The sequence below is a fragment of the Ischnura elegans genome, chromosome 3 (genome assembly GCF_921293095.1).
Source record: "Ischnura elegans chromosome 3, ioIscEleg1.1, whole genome shotgun sequence".
Taxonomy (NCBI): domain Eukaryota; kingdom Metazoa; phylum Arthropoda; class Insecta; order Odonata; family Coenagrionidae; genus Ischnura; species Ischnura elegans.
The window spans coordinates 31,270,638-31,292,776 of record NC_060248.1 but is presented as its reverse complement, the minus strand read 5'-3'; positions in this window follow the sequence as shown (position 1 = coordinate 31,292,776).

Genomic DNA, 22,139 nt, shown 5'->3' with positions numbered 1-22,139 from the left:
TCTGTGCTCTAGTGGCACAACACAATCCCATTACCCCTACCAGGGTTGGCTAAAATACCGCGAGTAAGCCATTAATATCTCCCTGAGATTAGTAACTAGAACATAGGCGGTGGGTATTGACTCGTTCGCCATTTCGTCATTCATTGTCTATTTGGATGGCTTTTGAATAGAAAACATACCCTTATTTCTCTGTTTTTTTATTCCATTGCCTATTTCTCGAGCTATTCGACGGACTCACACCTTTCGCAGTCAAGTAGATTACGTAATTGACGCTTGCTGAGCGGTTCACTGCCTCAGCGCTACCCTATTGCTTTGCTCATCCACCCCATGTGGTTCCTTGGTACTTAATAACTTATAATAGATAGTCACTGCCAAGGATTGGGCCATTGTTAGCGAGTTATGAGCCGATGATCTTTGATGAAAACACCGATAAAAAAATATATTTAAGTATTCTACTAGCTAAGGTAGGTTTGCATGGAGTGCTAAAGAAGTACACTTGCAGTCATAAAAAAGGGTGGAAATTTTTGCGTACTTTCATTTTAATGTCATGAAAAAAAATTATTGGATGCGGAAGACATTTTTCTCTTTTTTACTTATTTTTACCTTCCATCAAAGAACCATTCTAATGCATACCACTTCGGAACATAGTGAGCGACCTCATTATCGCTGATGTCAGCAGGGTGGATCGAAATAAGTACGAAAGTGGTATATATACCCTCCAAGCTCTATTGGTCCAATACTTTCACACAAGCCATGACGCAAGTATGGTTGCTTGAAATATCTAGGAATAAACAAGATATTAGCCGGAATGTATTTCACGATTTTGAGAGATACTTATACCCTCCAAGATGTGTTGGTCGAATACTGTCATATGAGCCATGACCTAATTAGGGTTGTCTGAAATACCGAAGAATAAGCAACGTAGTTTTTCGCCGAAATGTATTTCTTGGTAACTAGTCAATAGGCGGTGAAAAATTGGAAGTGGAAAGGTGAGATTATGGAGGGGCGGAGCGAGAGTTAGGTTCAAGGATGCGACTCTCAAGATGAGATCCTCGATCCCACTTACTCTTGTTTTCCTCCCTCCCTCTAAAAATAACGATAAAAAGAAGATCCAGATTCTCGAGGATGGGAGCAGTTTCCACGATTCCGAACTCTCTTGTTAGCGGAGAGCGCCTGGCTTTTAAAAGGTTTAATGAGACATTTAGCCTCCTCTCTCTCCCCAGCCGTAAAAAAAGGGAAGGAAAAAAAGCGAGAAATAATGACTCAGTCACGAAGTTCGACGAGTTTTAATAAACACTGAATGGTACCATTCGTATGAATCGTCTCTGTGATTGAGCATGAGAAGGGGCCGAGAAAATATAAAGAAACGGAGTCGTCGAGGTATCAAAATTTCGCGCGGGGTGGCATTTTGAGTTCCAATTCGTCGAGACGTTGGCGCTCTTTGAAGTTACCTCCGGTGAATCTTTGAGTTGAGATGGTTTATTGAAACATGGAAATGTTTCAAAACAATTAGCGCAATCCAATTACTCATGCCTTTACAATAAATGTGTTAATATAATAAATGCACTGAATTTAAAATGCACACTACTCTTTGAAACGATACATTATATCGAAACTAGTTGACGATTAATAATTAAGTGGTAGAAAGCAAAGATTGTTATTTTTGTTGGGTTAGATATAATTAATAATCCATCGTATTTAAGAGGATAACCACTCGATGACTTCTGAGATATTGAAGCATATCACTGGAGAATATATTGGCAACTACGTTGAAAAATTGTATCATTAATTATTTAAGAGCAATCTTCACTAAGGGAAGCTATTTTTCTGCAACGCCTTGCTTTAAAATATGATACTTACATGACCATAAACGAAATAATCTCAAATATATCTGCGATGTAATAAACATAACATAAAAATACCAATTTTATATTTTCAATCCAAGCTTCAAATTGTAATATAACATTGAAATTTAGGCTTAAAACCTCAACCTAAAACCTCAATCTCAACTCAAAACCTACCCTTAAGCAAGTCATGAGGAAGTATCTTCACCATTTCAAAACATGTAGTCATATAAAATCACGTAAAAGTACCTATCATAGAAAAATTATAACGTCATAGAAAGTGTAACGTGAGGATTTCTACGGGGGAATTTTTATTAGAAAATACGAGTGTGAATAAGGACATAAGGACACAAAGATTCACTATTTTCTATTTCTCAACAAGAGGAGTTTTCTGAAACTTTAAATAAAACTCGACATCGAAGTGACAAGGTCATTAGGTGATGAATCAAATTATATTGTCACCGGTTGTAAAAATCAAACTTCTTGTAGTAAATTATCAGTCAGCAACAGAATACGCCTATCTCCCATCATATGATGCATCAGTGCACTCTTAGTAACAAGCTCCACCTTCATACCTCACCGTAACAATGGATGAATATGATTCACTCATAAAGAAGATAAAACTATGGAAAAATTAGTAGGTAGCAGATTATTTTTACTTGCTTGAGCAGTAACTTTGATGGGGATGTTTGAAGTTGTAAATAATACGAAAGCAATTATACTAGCAAAAGGAGAGTTATGAATTACTAAATAATTGAATTTCCATCGACGCTGAGGTTACGTAAAATGCTAAGCTAATATTTTGAAAAATGGCTTTTTTCATTGCGACGCGACGTGACGTTTTGTACTGGCTTACTGAAAGTAGTTCATAATGCTCAACATTCAAAGAAAGATTACTATCTATAGTACTATTCTAGCACACCTTGTGTAAACATTACTGCTAGGTAATATATTATCTATAAACCCTAGACTCGTTTTATTGGAATAGGCTTCATACACGTCTGCCTTCAGTACGGACGTTTGCCGACAGCAATCAATTTGTTTTTGTAAAAAAAAATTAAAACAGAATAAACTCTCGAAAACGGACTGCAATTTGCAAATATAGGGAAAATATGGTATAGATGACATCTTCATAATGGACATTTTAATGGAAAGGGAGGCAGAATAAAATATTTCCAACCACTGAGTAAACTGATAGCCTCACTTTACAACCTTTTTCTCAATTTAACCTTTGAATCAAAGCAAACCTGACCTGAGAACAGGAATGGCAAAAACACATATCGCATCCATTTTTTGCATCGCCATGAACATAAAACAGAAGGTGGTTTTTTCGGGACCTAGTAACATGTAAATAAATAAAAACACAGGAAAGATAGCCACCCCGGATGATTATGTATTTTTTCCCATCGTGTTTCCTTCCGTTCAATTTCTAGAGGTTTTTCCCTTCGATCTAAAATCTGAAGTGTGTCCCTATTAATAACGTTGGCGCGCTCTCGGTGATGCGTCGGGCTCCGTAGGGTAAAAGGCGTGGATTGGAAAGAGAAAAAAGTGTTTGTGGAAAAAAAAGATAGGGGAATGGTGGGAAATGGATTTAAGGGATGAAAAAGGATCGTGCGCGGAGGAGAACAAGGAAAACCGAACCGAGTGTTGATCCTGAGAGTTCAGCCCCTTTCACGGGGCAAGAGGGCTGGTTCCCTGAGTGTTTATTAAAAGGGTATCATGGAATTTAGTTTTCCAGACAAAAGATCCCAGGATTGAGGGATAAAAATGTCGGAAAAAGGTTTGAAGCAACGTTCGACGCAAAAAATGAAAAAGAAAATAAGTATATTCAAATTACCTCAGCTTTTTTCATAACCACGTTCAGTTCACGTTTAACACAATTCAGTTTAGACGTAGCATCTGTCATCTACGATTGCGTTTTATGTAATATGATTTATATTATGATAATACAAATTTATATAATGAATGATCACTTAGAAAGACGGAAAAAACATTGGAAATTTTTCGATTTTTATTCTACATGAAAAGTTCGATTGTTCCACAAGTATTGCAATTTGAACCAAAATTGCAGTATTTGTGGAACTGAATTAATTATAACCTAAATTAATTAAAAACATCTAATGTTCTATTTTGAAAAAAAAAATACATTATGTACATAAGTGTATTTATTTTTCATTCGAAAAACGCTTAAATTTAGTGGCAAAAAATATACCAAAATATCTGCAGAGGATACATATTTGCATTTTTAGCAGTGATAATTTAAAAATGATTTGAGAATCATTGCTCCGAACAATTCTGCTTCACTAAAATTTTATCTTGATGATTTTTCGAAAGATTCTATTTTGATGATCGAGGGCGTGCCTTTTCAATTTTTCCGAAACATTCCTTATCAATTCTTTCACGAACGCAGCAGTACTTTCCCAAAATAATCCTAACTACCGCACATGTTGAATCTATTTTTAATTATACGCAATCAAGAATCAGGTTAAGCTCTTTATCAATGCAATTATTTATAATCCACAGCTATAATGAAACAGGGTAGCGTACTTTTACCCTTGGAACGCCATCATCGAGTCAAAATGATCCAGCAGACCCAATTTTACTTAAAAAGATATATTCGAAGTAATTCATGATTGTAAAATTCCGTGATTTCATCACAAGTTTTGAAACATTTAGAATGTATTATTCAAATAATGTTATTAGGAGGAAATCATGAAAAGGTCAATTTTACCCGATCTTGATATTCCGTGCAACGATTTTTTAGTTTCTTTTTCCATTGATACGATTAAAATTTTAATTCAGATGATACCCTCCTCTAGTTATCTTCGATTCGAGGATTGCTTATATTTCAGCTGCCGGGCTGCTTTTTTCAATTGCGTGGTCTGGTTCCGCTGGTAATGAGCTTCCCGTTCCATGCAAATAGGTATTTCAAACGCCTTCTCTTCAGCTTCGTGTTTCTTTGTGGTCTTCTACATGTATCAGTTCCAGTGTCGTTCTTTGAATGGCAGGAGAAAAAAGAGAAGAAACTGATTTTGTGTGTACCGCTTTACGCCGAGGAAGGAGGGCAATAAGAGACTAGAAGCGTTAAAAATATTTATGAGGAGAAGAATAGAGAAGATAAAATGGAAGAATAGGACGACGAATGGCGAAGTAATGGACACTGTGGGAAAGGAGAGTAGGATTTTAGATTAGATATGGAAAAGACAGAGGGATAGGATTGAGCAAGTAATCAGCGCCTGAAACACTACAATGCCTGAATTGTCTACCTTACTGTTTAGGGAGATGGAAAATTGGATGGCAAACAAATTTTATAGCAGTTATTCTGCAATTAGTCTCAAGGGGGAAACATGATTAAAGATACCTAAATAAGTTTCGGTTTTTTCCAAGAAAATTTGAATCTAGAATATACTTCAGGCAAAGAATAAGGAGCACGGGAGATTGTTTTTGCAATCAAAAACTTTCTTAGCTTAGTTAATTAGACAAAACTTAATTAAAGTGATAATCAACCCTGGAACAAAAAATACTGCTACAACACAAACTATGCTGTAGATATCGACGACTAATTATTTAGGGTATTTTAATAACCCTATGTCCTGCGGAAGGAAGTGGACTGTGTCGATATTAATATAGCAATGCACCTAACCTAAAAAATAATTTTCTGAGAGATTTTTATCTTCCCTATAAAAGATACAGATTCACTGAAGTACCTTAGTTATAGTGGAAAATTAAACAAGCTATAAAAAGACTTTTATATCTGCACCCTAGGCTTCACGAAAATGACTTTTTTATGGCTCTGTATAAAATGAAATACTGCCAACACGTTGTATATAAAATATTTTTACAAATCTTAATCAACATATCCGATCATAATCTTCTACGAAATAAACCTATAATCAACCAAAGTCTTAAAAACTTGAAATAAACATTTGATACGCCAAAATGGCACGACTCTGTCTTGCAGGTAGCGGAAAAATCCGATTTTTCTAATTTCAACGTGGCTCTCGAGCTGAAAAGTTTGGGGACCCGTGATCTAAGTCAAGAAAGGGGACAGAGATTCAGAAATTGGAAACAGTATAAAAATTCCATTTGCATCGACCGAAAGTCAACTTTCAAAATTTGGCGATACAGGAGAAGGATGAATTCGAATAGATCGTGGGGGTAATTAGGAAGTTATTAAAAGATTAGGAGATAAGGAAAGCGTATTGAAAAAACTTGGGTAGAAGACGACACAATATAATCGGCCACATCATGCGAAACGATATTGTAATAAAAACTATCGTAGAAGGACAGATGGAAGGGAAGAACGGTTAAGAAAGTTCTCAGATAAGATTAATGAATCAGGATATGGATGATGGAAAGCGTTAGAATTATGGAAGGGTGAAATGTTAGCCGATAGAGAAATTATTGGAAAGGTGCAGTAAACCAACCCTCGAGAGGGTGACGATTATGATACTTGATCTCCTCTACAATAAAAGTGGTCGAAGAAAGAAAATATAAATTCCCCATAATGAAGTAAACTTTTTCTGGAGAGACTTTTCTTTTAGAACATCATATGAAATGATAAAAAAATATTATACTGCCAAATTAACTTTATTTCACAGCTCAGCAACAAGTATTTTTATTAGTTTGCAATCATCATCAGGTGTTGCTGATACATATTACAGCACCTGATGAATACTGCAATCCAATTGAAACACGTGCTGTAGATCTGTGCAATAAAGTCTACATCTTTTAATAACATTTTGTTCCCCATAAGATTCGCGATACCACACATCTATTCCACTTAAAGTTTTCATTCAAAACTTCATGATCAAAGATGCATACTCTGAATATTGGGAAGTGTTGGAGGGATTTTGGAGAGAGTGATTAGAAGCCTCTCATTCTGTTGCCGTGACATCCATCGCGACCAACAGTGCACTGGTGAGTGCGTCACCATAGAAACATCCATGATCCCATTTAAAAGCTGTATGACACGCGGATGGACGGGAGACAAGACTTTCCACTCGAGGCAGCGAGGATGATCATCCCGGCCGCTGATAGAAGTTGGGAGTGCCCGCGACGCAGTATCAAGCAAGCACCCTACCCCGATGGCTCCTGACACTCGCTCGACGAGATCGTCTCGCGTGAGATGAGTATACGACGCACAGATATACTAATTCGAGGACTCGAGCATTAGGAAAAAAGAAGCACAACTGAAATTCATCGACAAAGGAGAAGGATTTTTTGAAAGAAAAAACTTCACAGCGGAAATCTCTCATCGGTATGTTAAAGCCTCATCAAATGTGGTAGCTCGGACGACCGAGGCTAGAGAACAGAGATCTCTCCCCCCTAAACCCTAGGACGCTGCATAGAAAAGGCTCTAGTTTATCCCGTATTAGCTTGATTCATTCTGCTACTCAGCGCCTTTTTGAACGGTTTTTCACAAGTTTTGGATCGTGGCGATGAGCGCACACTGATCCATTCATTTCCAATATTTTCGAGTGTGGATTTGCACCCGAATTTTATGGATTTCATCGCCTCGAACGTAAATTTTGGTGAACAGACGTGACTGTTGCATGAAATTCTGATTGCTCAACCATCACCGACGCGATTGACGATGTTTGTGAAATTATTTAAATTTGAATTGGGTGACAGCTTGGCAGACGTGCAGGCATCGATTTTGCACTTAAAAATGAAAAAATAACCAAAACCACATATTATGTCAACAAATCACAAATATTTTTAGGAGAATTGCTTCATTGCGATTGTTTCGGAGTTTGGAGAGGAAAAGTCTTCCGTGAATTGTTATTATTTCAAGAGCATAACAAGATCACTATGTGGTTAGACACTCGTCTTTTTTTCGTGTTTCAATTTATATTCAACTAAAATGTTGGATGGTGTCATTTTGACATACGGGTGTAATTTTTAAGTACGTTTAAATTAAAATATATTGGGTGAAATGACAATGTTGCTTTATACAAGGGTGGTGAAAATTTGATAAACAGGTTTCCCTATCATACCAAGGACTCTCGTAGACCTGGCGTTCAAATTACGGACCACCTTGTCATGAAATATATGCTGCATTACTTAAAGGGTAAGATTAATTAATTTAATTTAACTTAATAAATTTTACTATATAATTGCACATGCGAGAATGAGAGATGAAATCTTCTTGATCTAAAAGTGGCAGAAACATTGTTGATTACCCTAATAAAGTACTTGAAATAATAAGTTCGAAATAAAAGACCATGAACGGAATCTGAAAAGGCCTTAAACGTAATGTGCGTTCGCGCTCTTGCACATAAAACTTATTAACTCGAGCTTTTTATATCATCATTAGGGGTGGTAAATTTATTAAATAAAAACAAAAAACACTCAGTTTTCCGTTCTTGACATATTTGTAATGAAGCAATATAATCACAGGAATAACTTCTATCAACAATCAAATGTCGGTATTGGTGTCTTCTAAAACAATCAACTTACATCCTCTCTCCGACATTCTTAGAGAGTCTTTTATGTTAAGCTGTTGACTGGCGCAAATTCAAGAGCTCTATTCCGATCCGAATCAAGGGAGATAATTTTTCCAATTTGCTGTCGCTACATTTGCTTTTTTATCCGAATAACAAAGAGACAATTATCTTTTGTGTGACGCGATTACTGAGGGAATATAGAGGAAAAGGCTATGGATCCATATACTAAACTTGGTGGAAAGGAAGGTGGAGAACATTGGTGGATTTTCAGGCTATGGAGAGAGCAAAGTTGTATATAATCAGAGGAGACAGGAGAGGGTCACTCGCAGCTTGGGAAGCGGCACAGCGGTTGAAGTGTCCGTCTACGGAGAGAAGTGGGAAATTGCATTTTTGTGTGCTCGGAATGCCTTGGGAGACGTGTGGAAGAATATCTTCGCATCTCCCCCCAAAACCCCACTCCCACCGAAATCCCCCCTCATTCTACTCATTCCTAACCTCACTCCCCTCTTTCACCCTCCCATCTTTCTCCACTTCCCCCGCTTCTGGCGCAATAATGAGGAAGCTGCTCCCCTGGTAACCGCAAAACAAGTACCTCCTCGTCTGTGTGCCTTTTCCCTCCAAACTGAGTTCTGAGAGGCTCTATTCTATACTTAAATATAGTTATCATAATTATAAATCAACCTATCCCAGGACCACTATTTGCGTAGGCATAATTTGATTTTTAAGCTAATTCACAAAAAACTGGCCCATGAGGACAAACGAAAAACCATTACTCGCCTTTTTACCATGTGTCAAAACACTTTCTAACAATCCACTATTATTCGAAATTCCTACTTACGACACCGATATGAAAAGGATTGTTTTAACAGAGCTATTGCCATTATTTTAAATGATCTTTAAGATTTATTACTATAGATAAGTGAAAACTAGTCCCATAGATTCGACCAGATCTGATGCTACATATAAAATGTGTAACAAAACTTAACTAATGAACGTTCCTGAATGATATTTACGCAACTTAGCGATTAACTTACCACCAAAATTTAAAATATGAAGACTTCATTGAGGAATAAATATATTGAGGGTTTCATACTAGCTTTACGCTATACTGATACTCGTATCTGCCTCAAGTCCTTGAAGTAATAAATGAGGCTTACTGCTACATTCGTTAAATCACGGCCTCATAATATAGGACTGCCTAAAATCCTTCTCATATCGGTACAGAGGGCAGCAATTTCAAATAAATGTCAGATTGATAGACGCTGTTGGGACAGTCAAGAGACGAAATCTTTTAATGGAGCCCGTATTTCGTCCAATGCCAACAAATTATGTTGATAAATAAAAATTTAACCAATAAATAATCAGAATAAAAAATTATACTCATTTATGCCACGAGGTCTTCCAGAATGATTTCAAATTGTTTTTATTTTTTAAAATTGCAAAAGATAATCTTAAAAGGATGAATTATTTTATCCCATAATATCTTTTAATAATATATTATACACATTTATGCCGCGAGGTTACCAATAACAGATTTCAAAATGTTTGCTAATTGAATCATCATCACTGGTCAACCATCCTAAGATTGGTTTGACGCAGCTCTCCACTCAATTCTCCCATCAGCTAATCTTTGCAAAATAACGTATTTCTTCTCTTTCACATCTTTCTTTACCTGTTCCATTTATTTTGTTCGAGGTCTTCCTTTTCCGTTCTTGCCAACCACTTGTCTCTCCATGACAGTCTCCATCAGGCCATCATGTCTCTAGATGTGGCCTATAATGTTGTTCCGTCTTGTTATAAAGTCATGAGGTGCTAATTGAATAACAGCAAAATGATCTTTGAGGCATGGTTTTATTTTTTCCCATGTTCTCCGCTCATATTCTTATTTTCCACGTTATCATGATCCAATTTCGACCTCCTGTAGTCATACATATTTGAGTGTCACCATAAATAAATTAAGTATACGTATGAGCTCATTTATTATTCAGCTTAACTTCAAACAAAGCTGCTTTATCTCTTCCGCTCACAGACACCGGGTTTTTCGCAAATACTTATTCAACTTAAAGTAAATGAAATTTATACATGAAGCATATAACTTTTCGACATATGAAATGATAATTCAATTTTTTGCATTCCCATAAGCCAAATTATTATGAAAGTTCCACCTTTCTTTACGCATTCGCATCGAATATGATGTCTGCGAGGGTCTTTTCGGTCTAAAATATTAATAAAGGCACAGAAACCTTCTCAAGTATTATGTGAACTGAGTTTAATTTTGATTGGATTCAATTTTCATGCCTGGCATCAAGTATTAACTTCAAAATTATTACTTTTTCACCTTAATTATGTTCACAAATAATTTTCCCATTGTCGTTAAATTGAAATAATGGCTCCCACCATAACATGCTCGTAATCATTGTCAATCAAAATTTCGTACAGCGTAAAATGTTGCCAAAAGAGAAGGTATTTGCTATGGGAAACAGTATGTTAAGTACATATTTCTGCCAGTATTTGAGCGGTAAAGCTGAGGTAGAAGATATAACACTCGAGAGATGAAACTTTAAAGTTCAAATGTATGCACAATTTAAATTCTTTCATTGATAAAGTAGCTAATTTTAACAGAGAGAGAATTCGCAAATATTTTACGAAATGTTGGTCAGTTAGTCCACAAAATTAGTTTATGGGTGGACTCTAGAGCGGGGACCAGAACTTAATCCGAGCAAATGCTCATCAATGTATCGAATATTTTTAACAGGTGGTCAAACCTATCGTGGGGCACACATATAAGAAATATTTGAGGTAGAGCCCTGAATAAGCTAGGAATCGTATGTTATGCTGTGGGACATATTTAGAAAGAATAAATACTTCTTTTAAAAAAAACTTTTTAAAAAACACGCTTTTATTTCGCTTGGAACAAGTAATAAAAAAAATATTTCAAAAAATTTATTTTTTACTTTTTGTCCATTTTTTGAAATATTTTTTTTATTACTTGTTCCAAGCGAAATAAAAGCGTGTTTTTAAAAAGTATTTTTTAAAGAAGTATTTACTTTCTACTTTTTAGTCTTCACATCTTGCAATCGTATACTTGACCACTTTCATAAGTTTTGTTTAACTGTTAAAGCCCACCTCGTTAGTTACTGATTTATCAGTTAACAGATCCACCAGCGAGAAGGTGAGTTTTGGCACGTGATGTGAGAGGCTTCCCCATCTTTTCCCCATCTTATATGACGCATCCCCATCTTTTTATACCTTTTTTTCCGAAAAAATCCGCCATGTTGAAAATTCCATATCTAAAATTAGTATGTTTATAATGATCAAAATATACACTCTAGATGCTCGAAAGTGGTAAAATATTGTATTGTCACCGGGAATACGACTTCCTGTAAAGTTTCAGATCGATTGGAAAGTGGTCGAATTTTCGATTGCAAGAATTGAACTAAACATACAAACAGACAGAGTGAGTTAAATAAAACGTGTAAAAAAGGAAAGAGATGTGCCATTTCTAACTCGTCAGATCATACCTTTCATAAACAGCGAGCATGTGGGATTATACTCAATCCGTGAACTAAATGACGTAATAATGAAAGCTGCCGAATAGTCAAAAATTGCTGGGGGCGAAAATCAAGAGTTTCACGCCTTATACACGTATTAACCCTTTTAGTGCGGCCGATATATCGGTTTTTGCCGCTCGGGCGATAAGTGCGGCGAACCAATATATCGGCACTTACGTAGTAGATTATTTTATTTGCTATAAATTATTACATTGATATACTTTATTTCAGAAAGCGTATAAATACATTTTTAATATTAACCAGTCTGACCGCAATAATTACAAAAAAAACCACTAATGGATATTTAATAAAATAGCTTTGGATTTTTTTTTCTTGTTGTTATACTTTATGAAAATACCCTCCGATTTTCTCGCCAGTACCCCTCAGTTGAAGCATAGCACTAAGAGGGTTAAGCTATAAGGGACTAGATGTTTTGAAGCTACGTGCTTACATTGATTGAGCAGTTAAGAATAGATACATGACTCAAAAGCGACGCGGATAACATCATCTTAGAACCTTACCATATTTATTTTTTGTTCCAAAAGCATATTGGCTCACTTCGCCGTATTACGTTATCACGTTAGAAACGCGTTTAAAGCCAAATCATAGCTTGATGTTTTTAACGTAGATTTCTCCAAGGACATGAAATAAATTCATGACCAATTATTATCCACACTTTCAAATGATACAATAATATTTTTATATTATTTGTCGTACTCATCTCATTACGTAACCTTCAAACATAACATTTGGCTAGTTCCCTAGGCAAACGCTCTTCAATTAAAATTTTTCAAGCATCGATGCAATAAACTTTTTTGAAAAAACTTGAAGTTGATTGTGAAAAAACTCGTCGTGCCTCCTTCTGACGCAATAAAGGACGCGAAGCAATACCGAGCGCTTAATGAGGTAATGCGTAAAATGTGTATTAACCAGTAGAATACTTTAGCATTAAAAAAGACTTAAAAATAAAAATCTACGTTAATATTAACGTGATACGGAAATTATAATTTCATCTACTTTTGAAAAATGCAAATTCCAATTAGCTTGGCAGTAATTCTTCGGGCATTTAACCTTATTTTACTTTATTTTGATGTCATGTCTGCATTTGTGCGTAATAGTCACGATTATATGGATGGAATAACTTGATAAAAGCGACTCAAGCATTTCCGACGTTTCTACTTGAAGAATAACCAAATAATTCACAGGTGATGTACCACTTCCAGTTTCGGGACCATGATTGACACCAACCATCAATTAATTATTGGTTGATTTAGAAGAATTTCAATTGCAAGGCGTGGTAATGCATCCATTCCAGTAGTTTTCTTACGAGAAAACCTTTCTGAGTTAGAGATCGATGGAGTAATATCACTATTAGCTCTTCAAAATTACTGGCATCGTTATGAATTAAAAGCATTTAGCAATTTAATGGGAATGAAAAGTTACGGCGAAAAACACAAATATTGCACATTCAGGTTTTCTCTCGTAAGTTAAAAATTACAAATCGCGATAGTTACTGCCCACATTTTATGTTTGAATACGTCATAAGATTACTGGATAGATAGATAGATAGTTTCAGATAGAATCTTATGCATAGGGTAGTAAATGCCCACCAGAATCTAAACAGCATTCAGCCACAAGAGGGCCGTGCACAATGCCTAGCGGGAGGGGAGAAGCAACGACTAGCACTAAAGAAGCTCGTGATGTCATCAACTTACCTACGAAGGGTTAAGGCCGTCGATTTTTTGTCGAGAATATCTCGAAAAGTTGGTGACGTAAGGTATAAGTCCGTGACGTCATCAACTTGCCTGCGAAGGGTTATAGTTATTGATATTTTTGTCGCAAATAGCTCTAGAAGTAGGCGACGGAATAAAAATCGAAAAGTATGGGTCTCTTTATTTTTTAAGCCCTATAACAATCGAACGTAAAATAAAATTGGCGAACGAGTCCATTGCTATGGCCCTATATTCCACTTTCACATCAATCTCCGCCTTTGAAATGACCAAGGTCAGCTTAGAAGAGACAGCCTTACCGGCGACATCTAGGCTTTATGGTGCGAGGAGCCAGAATGGCGGCATTAATGATGCAGTTGGAGCCCTTACAAAACGGCCAAAGGAAAAAGGTCAAGGCTAATGAATTTTACGATGCTTGACGCCGAAAATTTCATCGCTCCCTTTCGGACCCTGTGAATCCTTAAAAGGCACATAAAGGCACTGACTTGAGGTGCCATATTGAGAGTAAATTCCCGTGCTCTCACGTCCCGCCCTCCTCGCGAGTAGGGCTCCGTAGCCTAACCATCTAAAAGTTTCTGTGACGAGCACAAGTAAAGTTATTATCTTCAGGTTTAATAGAGTTACATTTTATTATATTTTCATTAGTTTACGTAAATATGATTTTGAACACTTAATATAGAAAAATAAAGAAATAAAAATTAGGAATACTTTTAAAGAGTGGCGTAACTATGGGGGGAATGAGGGGATAGATCCCCCCCCCACACAAAGCATCAGAGAAATACAAATTTTTTTTTAATATTGCATAGTTTTGAAATATAATAACTGCATCTGCTTAAATTCAAATTTTAGTGCCAAAATGATGTAAAATGTAAATTCAGGCATGTCATTTTTCAAAAGTTTTCCCACCCCAAGCCATCTCATATCCCCCCACACCAACTCATTTCCTCCCCCTCCCCCAAAGCATATTCCGAGTTACGCCACTGCTTTTATTCATGTAATGTATGACATGAGGGGATCAAATTTTCCCAAAATATATGTGAAAACACTATCGTGCTACGAGAAACTAAGTTCCATTTCAGATGGCTAAAGGCCGTTTTACACGGTACACGGAATTGCGCAATCTGACGTACGTGCGAAGGTGCAATCAAAATTACGTCGTGTAAAGCGGTGAATTGCTAGAACACATGCGAGAATGCGTGGATGCGAGACGGCAAAATAGCCCCTGTTCTAATTTTTTTCATGCATTCGCGCAATTTCACGCCATTTTAGAAATTTATGCAGCTCTAACCTGCGCAATTCCGTGCCCCGTGTAAAACGGCCTTTAGTCCTTTAAGTGCAAGAGGCAAGCCCGATTCGGTTCCTCAGAAGCTTGGTTTATGTTGCCCAACAGGGCGCATTTTAATCGGATTCCAAGGATGTCTAGAGCGCTGCGTTGAGTGCAGTGCGTTCCATTTTTCTCAATATCTGCACTGCAATATTTCCGCTCGCGAGAAATAGCATTGAAATTATTTTATTTTGAGAGATATGGACACACATGGATGTAAATTTTGGGGAAATCAATTGCCATCATGGATGTAAATTTGGTTCAATAATCTAGTTATAGCTTATTTTCCCATGAACTTCAGATCACTTTCCATGAACTTCAGATCAGATTTCCTGCTCATCGTTCGTGGCGTCAACAGCGAAACGTCTTCTTCTGAATTTTCAGTGAATTCTCATCGCCGGGCTTCATATTCTCCATCTTCCTGCAATCAAAGCTTGTGGGAGTGCGCATCCCAACCTGAGATTCTGTCGTGTGTGATTGAGCTGCTGTTATCTAGCCATCCCATTCTGCTTTAACTTAGCTTCCCTGGACTGAACCTCTACAATCTCCAACCAGTTCCTGTTCTGCTCTCGAGCTGAAAGGTTGTCTCCTCAGAGCTCCTGCTTTGCTTTCGCTATGCCTACCTGTAGTGTGTGTAATCAAGGCTCTCGACGTGGTCAAAAGGGCCTAAACTGTGGCGAGTGCAAGTCATTTTTCCATCCGTCTTGTGTTGCTATGTCCGATGGGGACCTGCAAGTTCTGGATGACCTGCAGAAAACCTGGGTGTGTGATTCCTGTACATCTCGGCAACGTGCTTCTCGCTCTGACTCCACGCCCTTAAAACCTGGCATAGGGAAATCTTCCGAAGAGCCTCTTGCTGACCTGGTTAAGGAGCTACTTGATAGAGTAAAGCAACTTCAAGAGGGTTACTCGGACATAAAATCGTCTCTCTCCGACATCCAAAAGTGCATCACTGATCATGCGGATGCCCTCAAAGGTATTTCGGCTTCTCTCACTAGCCTTAACCAACGCCTTGACAACCTATCTGAAGACAACATCCAAATTTCAAATCGTGTTTCGAGTCTTCAAGTTCAGTTCAATAGGGCTGAGCAAGAGTGGCTACGAAATGTTGTTGAATTTCGTGGTGTTCCCTTCGTCGATGGTGAAACCCTTGACTCTATCGTCTGTAACGTAGGGCAAGCGCTTGGTGTGGACATCAGTGTGTCTGACCTTGATTATTGCTATCGCCTTAAATTGCATGGCAAAGGGTCTGATTCACCTAACCCAGTGATAGTCCGTTTTCTTCGGCATTCACTCGCCTCTAAGGTTGTCGCCGCCCGTAGTGGGAAGAGAAATTTCACTACCAAAGATATAGGCTTCAGCCTCTCTCCTGCAGCCCCAGTGTACGTAAATGAATCCCTTACGCCTTTCAATCGTAAACTGTACTCAGTGGTTCGCGACTTGAAGAAAAATGGCAAAATCAAGTATGTTTGGGTGCGCAATGGAAGGATTTACGTTCGCAAAGAAGACGGTTCCGAGCGCCTCACCATTTCTTCGACGGAGGATACTGATAAACTTTCTTCATTGGTGGATTAGCAACCAACTTGTCAACCCAAGGGCTGCCATCTGGTTCAAAGAGTTTTTCAATCTAATTGCATTAAGATATGTTGTGTTAATTGCCAATCTTTTTTTAACACTCAGTCATTGCTTGCTCACAAGAAGATCTCAAGAGATTTAACTCTGTGCCACGTTAATTGTCAATCCCTATTTGGCCATTTTGATGAATTCTGCCTCTTCTTTCAGGAATCAACCTACGACATAATTTGCATGTCCGAAACTTGGCTAAAAGAACGCATACCAGATGAGATGGTTACAATGAATGGTTATAATATATTTAGACATGATAGAATTGGTAAAGGTGGTGGGGGTGTTGGCGTATATGTACGAAAGAATTTGAATGTAAATGTTCTTGCCACTTCCCCCGGCACCTACTCCCATACTTCTGAATTTATTATATCAGAAATACATAGTGAAATTTCCTCGAAATTACTGCTATGTGTCGTGTATCGGCCTCCTAAAACGGCACTCCCCATAGACTTTGAAAATGCATTTTTGCACTATGCCCCTACCTTTAAAAATATTGTTATATTTGGTGATTTCAATGCTGACCTCATACGAAATAATTATGATGGTAAATACATGCATAACTTTGTGCATTGCAACAATCTCCATCTTGTACCATATGCTGCAACGCATCACACAGGAAAAAGTCTTACCCTGTTAGATCTCTGTATCGTCGACGATCTGGAAAAAGTTTCAAAATACTCTCAGACTTCTGTCCCCTTCCTGTCGTCTCATGACTTGATTGAAATTACCTACAACTTCAGTTTATCTATGTCTGTCACACCCACCTCTTTCAGATTCCGTGACTTTCAAAACATTGATTCCCGGTGCCTTCATGATGCGCTTCTAGCGATGGATTGGAATGGTGTTTTTAACTCTAGTTCTATCGATGGAAAACTTGGTTGTTTCACGTCAAACATAGCTAGTTGCTCTGACACTTTTTTTCCCTTACGGGTATGTCGGCCTAAACGCCGAACACCTCCTTGGCTGAATGAGACGATAAAACTCATGATTAAAGAACGCAACCAAGCGCGATGTGCCTTTCGACGCATTGGTTGTTCCACTCTGCGACAAAAATACAAGGAACTTAGAAATCGCGTTAAATCAGCCATCAATGACAGTAAACGCCAGTTTTATTCCTCGAAGCTTTCCTCGCAGAGAGACCCGAAATTGATTTGGCGTGAGCTTCGAAATCTTGGGCTGGTTCGAAGACGGGACTCTTCTCTACCCCCAAATATAACTCTCGATCAGCTAAACTCCTACTTTTTGTCAACTACGATTAGTCATAATGATGCCCCAGCTAACTCCAGACTTGAGCGAGTTATACCATTCAGTGATAACAACTTTTACTTTAAGCACGTAACTCCTGAGACTCTGATCGAAGTATTGGAGTTCTCCAAGTCAAATGCCACTGGAGTTGACGACATTCCAGTAAAGATTATTCAACTTGCCAAATATGCCCTATTACCTTACATCCTTGAAATTTTCAACCATTCTCTCGATAATTCAGTATTTCCATCGGAGTGGAAAAAAGCACTTATTCGTCCGATAAAGAAGACAAAAAATGCAAAATTACCTTCTGACTTCCGGCCAATCTCTATTCTGTGCGCTCTGTCGAAAATGTTGGAGAGAATTGTTTTCAAGCAAGTTACAGAGTACCTAAATAACAATAACAAACTTGACGCTATGCAATCAGGTTTTCGGCATGGATACAGTACGCAGACGGCACTACTAAAGATAACCGATGACATTCGACTTCATATTGATAAGCGTATGGTTACAATACTAGTTCTTTTTGATTTCAGTAAAGCATTCGATCGAGTTGATCATAATCTACTAATCCATAAGATGGTGAAGCTTGGTTTCTCTTGTTCAGCTTTAAACTGGTTCTGCTCCTACCTAGGCAATAGATTTCAAGCAGTCTTAGGACCTGAAAATAACTTATCCGCATGGGCTCCAGTATCTTTCGGAGTTCCTCAAGGATCTGTCCTGGGACCTCTGCTATTTTCTATATTTGTCAATGACATTTCAATTGCGATTAAAAATTGTAAATATATGATATATGCAGATGACCTTCAAATATACATCCATACTTCGATTAAAAACATAGCTGATAGTATTAATCTAGTGAATCATGACGTGAGAGAAATCACAAAATGGGTGGGTAAAAACCACCTCATACTGAACTGTTTGAAGACGAAAGCAATAATCATCGGTAGCTCAAGGATCCTAAACAAAATAGATTATAATCACCTTCCTCCAGTTGTAGTTGGTGACCATCAAATACCGTTCAGCGACTCTGTTCGCACCCTTGGACTAACCCTCACAAAAAATTTGTCTTGGAACCAACATGTGAACGAAATCTGTAATAAAGTCAATATCACACTGTATCAACTAAAACTGCACAAGCACTTACTTCCTATATCCACCCGAAAAATGTTAATTTCTACCCTGGTATTCCCTTCCTTTGACTATTGTAGTCTTGTTTATAATGACATGCCTAAAGAGCTGGATAAAAAGTTACAAAGGCTACTTAATTCATGTGTAAGATATGTATTCAATTTAAGAAAGGATGTTCATGTATCACAGTACAGAATCAGCCTTGGTTGGCTAAATCTTTGTAATCGAAGGAAATATCTACTCGGTGCTCTTCTTTTTAAGATTTTCAGAGAGAGAATCCCTAATTATCTCCGGGAAATCTTTATGAACAGATCAGTAACCACCCATATGTCATCTCGCAAAAATGACTATTTATGTTATCCTACTCCACGTACTAATATCTACCAGAAATCATTTCTGATAACGGGATCAAAATTCTGGAATTCTCTCCCTGAGGATCTTAGACAGAGGGGCTCCATCCATGCTTTTAAAATTAAATTGTACATGGATTTACTCAGTGGAGAGCTAAAATAAACTCCCACGAAAATACAGCCTATTATGTATCATTATTATGTATTATGTACTATATTCCGTCTGCCTATGATGTCAAATTTCAATCCTTGTTACGTGTTATTTCTTTTTTATAGGTGCGTATCAAACAACTTTACTTGACATTTTTCATGAACTTTTTGCTTTGATGAGCCATTATTTTTGTAAATTGTGTTTTTTGCTCCAAGGGTTTTTTCCCAGAGCATAATAAATATCTATTCTATTCTATTCTATTCTATCACTCAGAGACTCTAATAGCGGCTTCTGTGAAATAGTTGCAGAAGCTGACTCTCTTTCTCTCAATATATCATTATTTTTCCTCTTTAAAACCTTGTTCACGACAATATCCACCTATCAATCAGGGCGTATTACATTCCTTTTTGCGTATAAGTCGACAACGCAATAGCGACAGCAAGTGCCAGAAAAGGTATTGGATCTCAAGAAAAAAATAGGGGGATGCGACGTTAACATATTTGTCGATTATATAGCCTAGCTGGGACTGGGTAACATGACTATTAGCCCAGTTATCTACGATCACTCTGAACTTGACGAACACTTAAATTAGATAGATATACTACGTTTTTACTACACACTTGAACTGGGAATACTAACACAGTTCACTTTTAACCCAATTTGAGGTTGAAATCCTGCTGTTATTGGTAATATATGTATACTAGACGGGCATTTGATGTTGCCCACCAGTAAAATGATACCTAAAAATAAATATTTATGCATTCCTATATTTCATTCAGATATGTTTCTTATAGTGACATTCTAAATTAGTTCTCACCTCATAAACGTAGCAAAATATACATTTTTCACATTGATTTCCTCATCTCCCCGCATTCTAGGCTATTCTTTTTATGTTTATTTTAAGAATCTAGAACCTTTCCGATTAAAATGTACCATATAACATGTAAAAGTAAATAAGGTAATTATACTGTGCCCTCCACTGCAATGGTGTCATGGCTATTAACCCATTATTCCGCAGACTGTATTCAGGGCTTTTAACTTCGGTTGTTTCGCATTTTCCCATTTATATTGGTCAAATTATTATGAATTTTTGGAATTAACAATATTTACATCATATTATACGATTTTCATAATGCTGCGTAAACGCAACGCTGGGAAAACTCCGGTAAATAAGTACAAAAAAAGTAATTTCTAAAACTTAGGTTACTTCTTATATATTTTATCTTGATTTGTACAGTCGACATCTTCGCCGGGTGTTATCAGTATTCCTTTGGAGGAAATGCCCCATTCTGCCTTTAACGGACATGCTGGGGTATGTCATTTTTCTTACGGTGTCTCGTATGTGCGCACCGATTTTTATGCCAAACGCAATCAGTCATAAAAATACAATTAAGTATATTAATGAAAATGTTGGTTAAAATGACAAAATTAGAACTAGAGGCACTTAAAAAAAGTCAGTAAATCGAAAAATAATTATTCTGAAGTGGAAACTTGTTCTGAGAATTAGGATTCAATAATGTTGCGTTAACGCAACGATGGGGATTAATGGGTTAAGTACACGTTCGTTGACGATATTTCCACTGAACAGTATGCGAGATAAAAAAATAGAACAAAGAAATCACGTTAGAGTTAGAGATCTCACGAGAGAGATAGAGATCTCTCTTATTTCACAGAATAAAGTTTACAAAATTGTAAATTTGTCAAGATTTCTACTGCCAAAATTTCCAACTCTCTGAGGTGGCGTGATATTTTTTCTTCCTCGACATCACTTACTTTGTTCCTTCTTTGAGAGCTACTATGATCCGATCTGCATGCTGTGGTTTGTTACCGTACTTTTTGTCGCCTGTCCTGGGAGCAGCATTACTTTTCTTAGATAAAAAATTCCATCAGAGAGATAAAGAGAGAAAATGCTTAAAGTAAATCAAATTAAAAACGTTCCTCAGAGGATCATCCGAAAATAACAGAAAAACTTCGTCATCAAAAATTTTGCTTCGTTAGTTCTTCCTTTGTCTTTGTCAATTTTTTACTTATTTTCTACCTAACTAGTACCTTTCCATCAATTATAACCTTTTATATAGAGTTATAGCAAAGAACTCGTGATTTTCGCACCATCTTGGCTCTAACATTAAGACCTTTCAAAATCTTTTCTAATTTAATTAAGATCATACTTTCACTCATATCGCTAGCTTTTAGTTGCAGTCTAAGAATATGCTCCCGACCACAATTTTAAAAACTCTTCGAGGACTATTGCCGAGCTGGCGAGCCAATGTATCCCTTCAGGTGGCTGAACCAATATGCAGCAAAACTTCAGCAAACGGCTATCTCTAACCAGCGGTCATCCCTCTAAACAGCGATATTTTTTCCGGAAGAGAATTATTTACTAAAGTAGTCCACCGGTATTATTTGAATGATGCCAATGGTTTTTTATGGCTCGAACTTTATGTGTTAAAAGCCGACTTATCAACCAAAGGCATCCTAATTTCACCTTTCAACGTTTGAAAATATTTGGTAACTCAGTCGGTACATAGCATAATGCAGTCATGTTTATTACCAAAAAAATTAGGACACAGCTATCACATTCAATATGCTAGATAATACTTTTCCAGTTGGATTTCATAAAAGATTAAATCGGTACTTCATGAAATATGACATCTGCAAGATTTTTTTTTATTTCATGAGATCTAATCCTTTACTCTACCAACCGCTTCTTTTAAAACATTATTTCTGAAGTGTTAAGT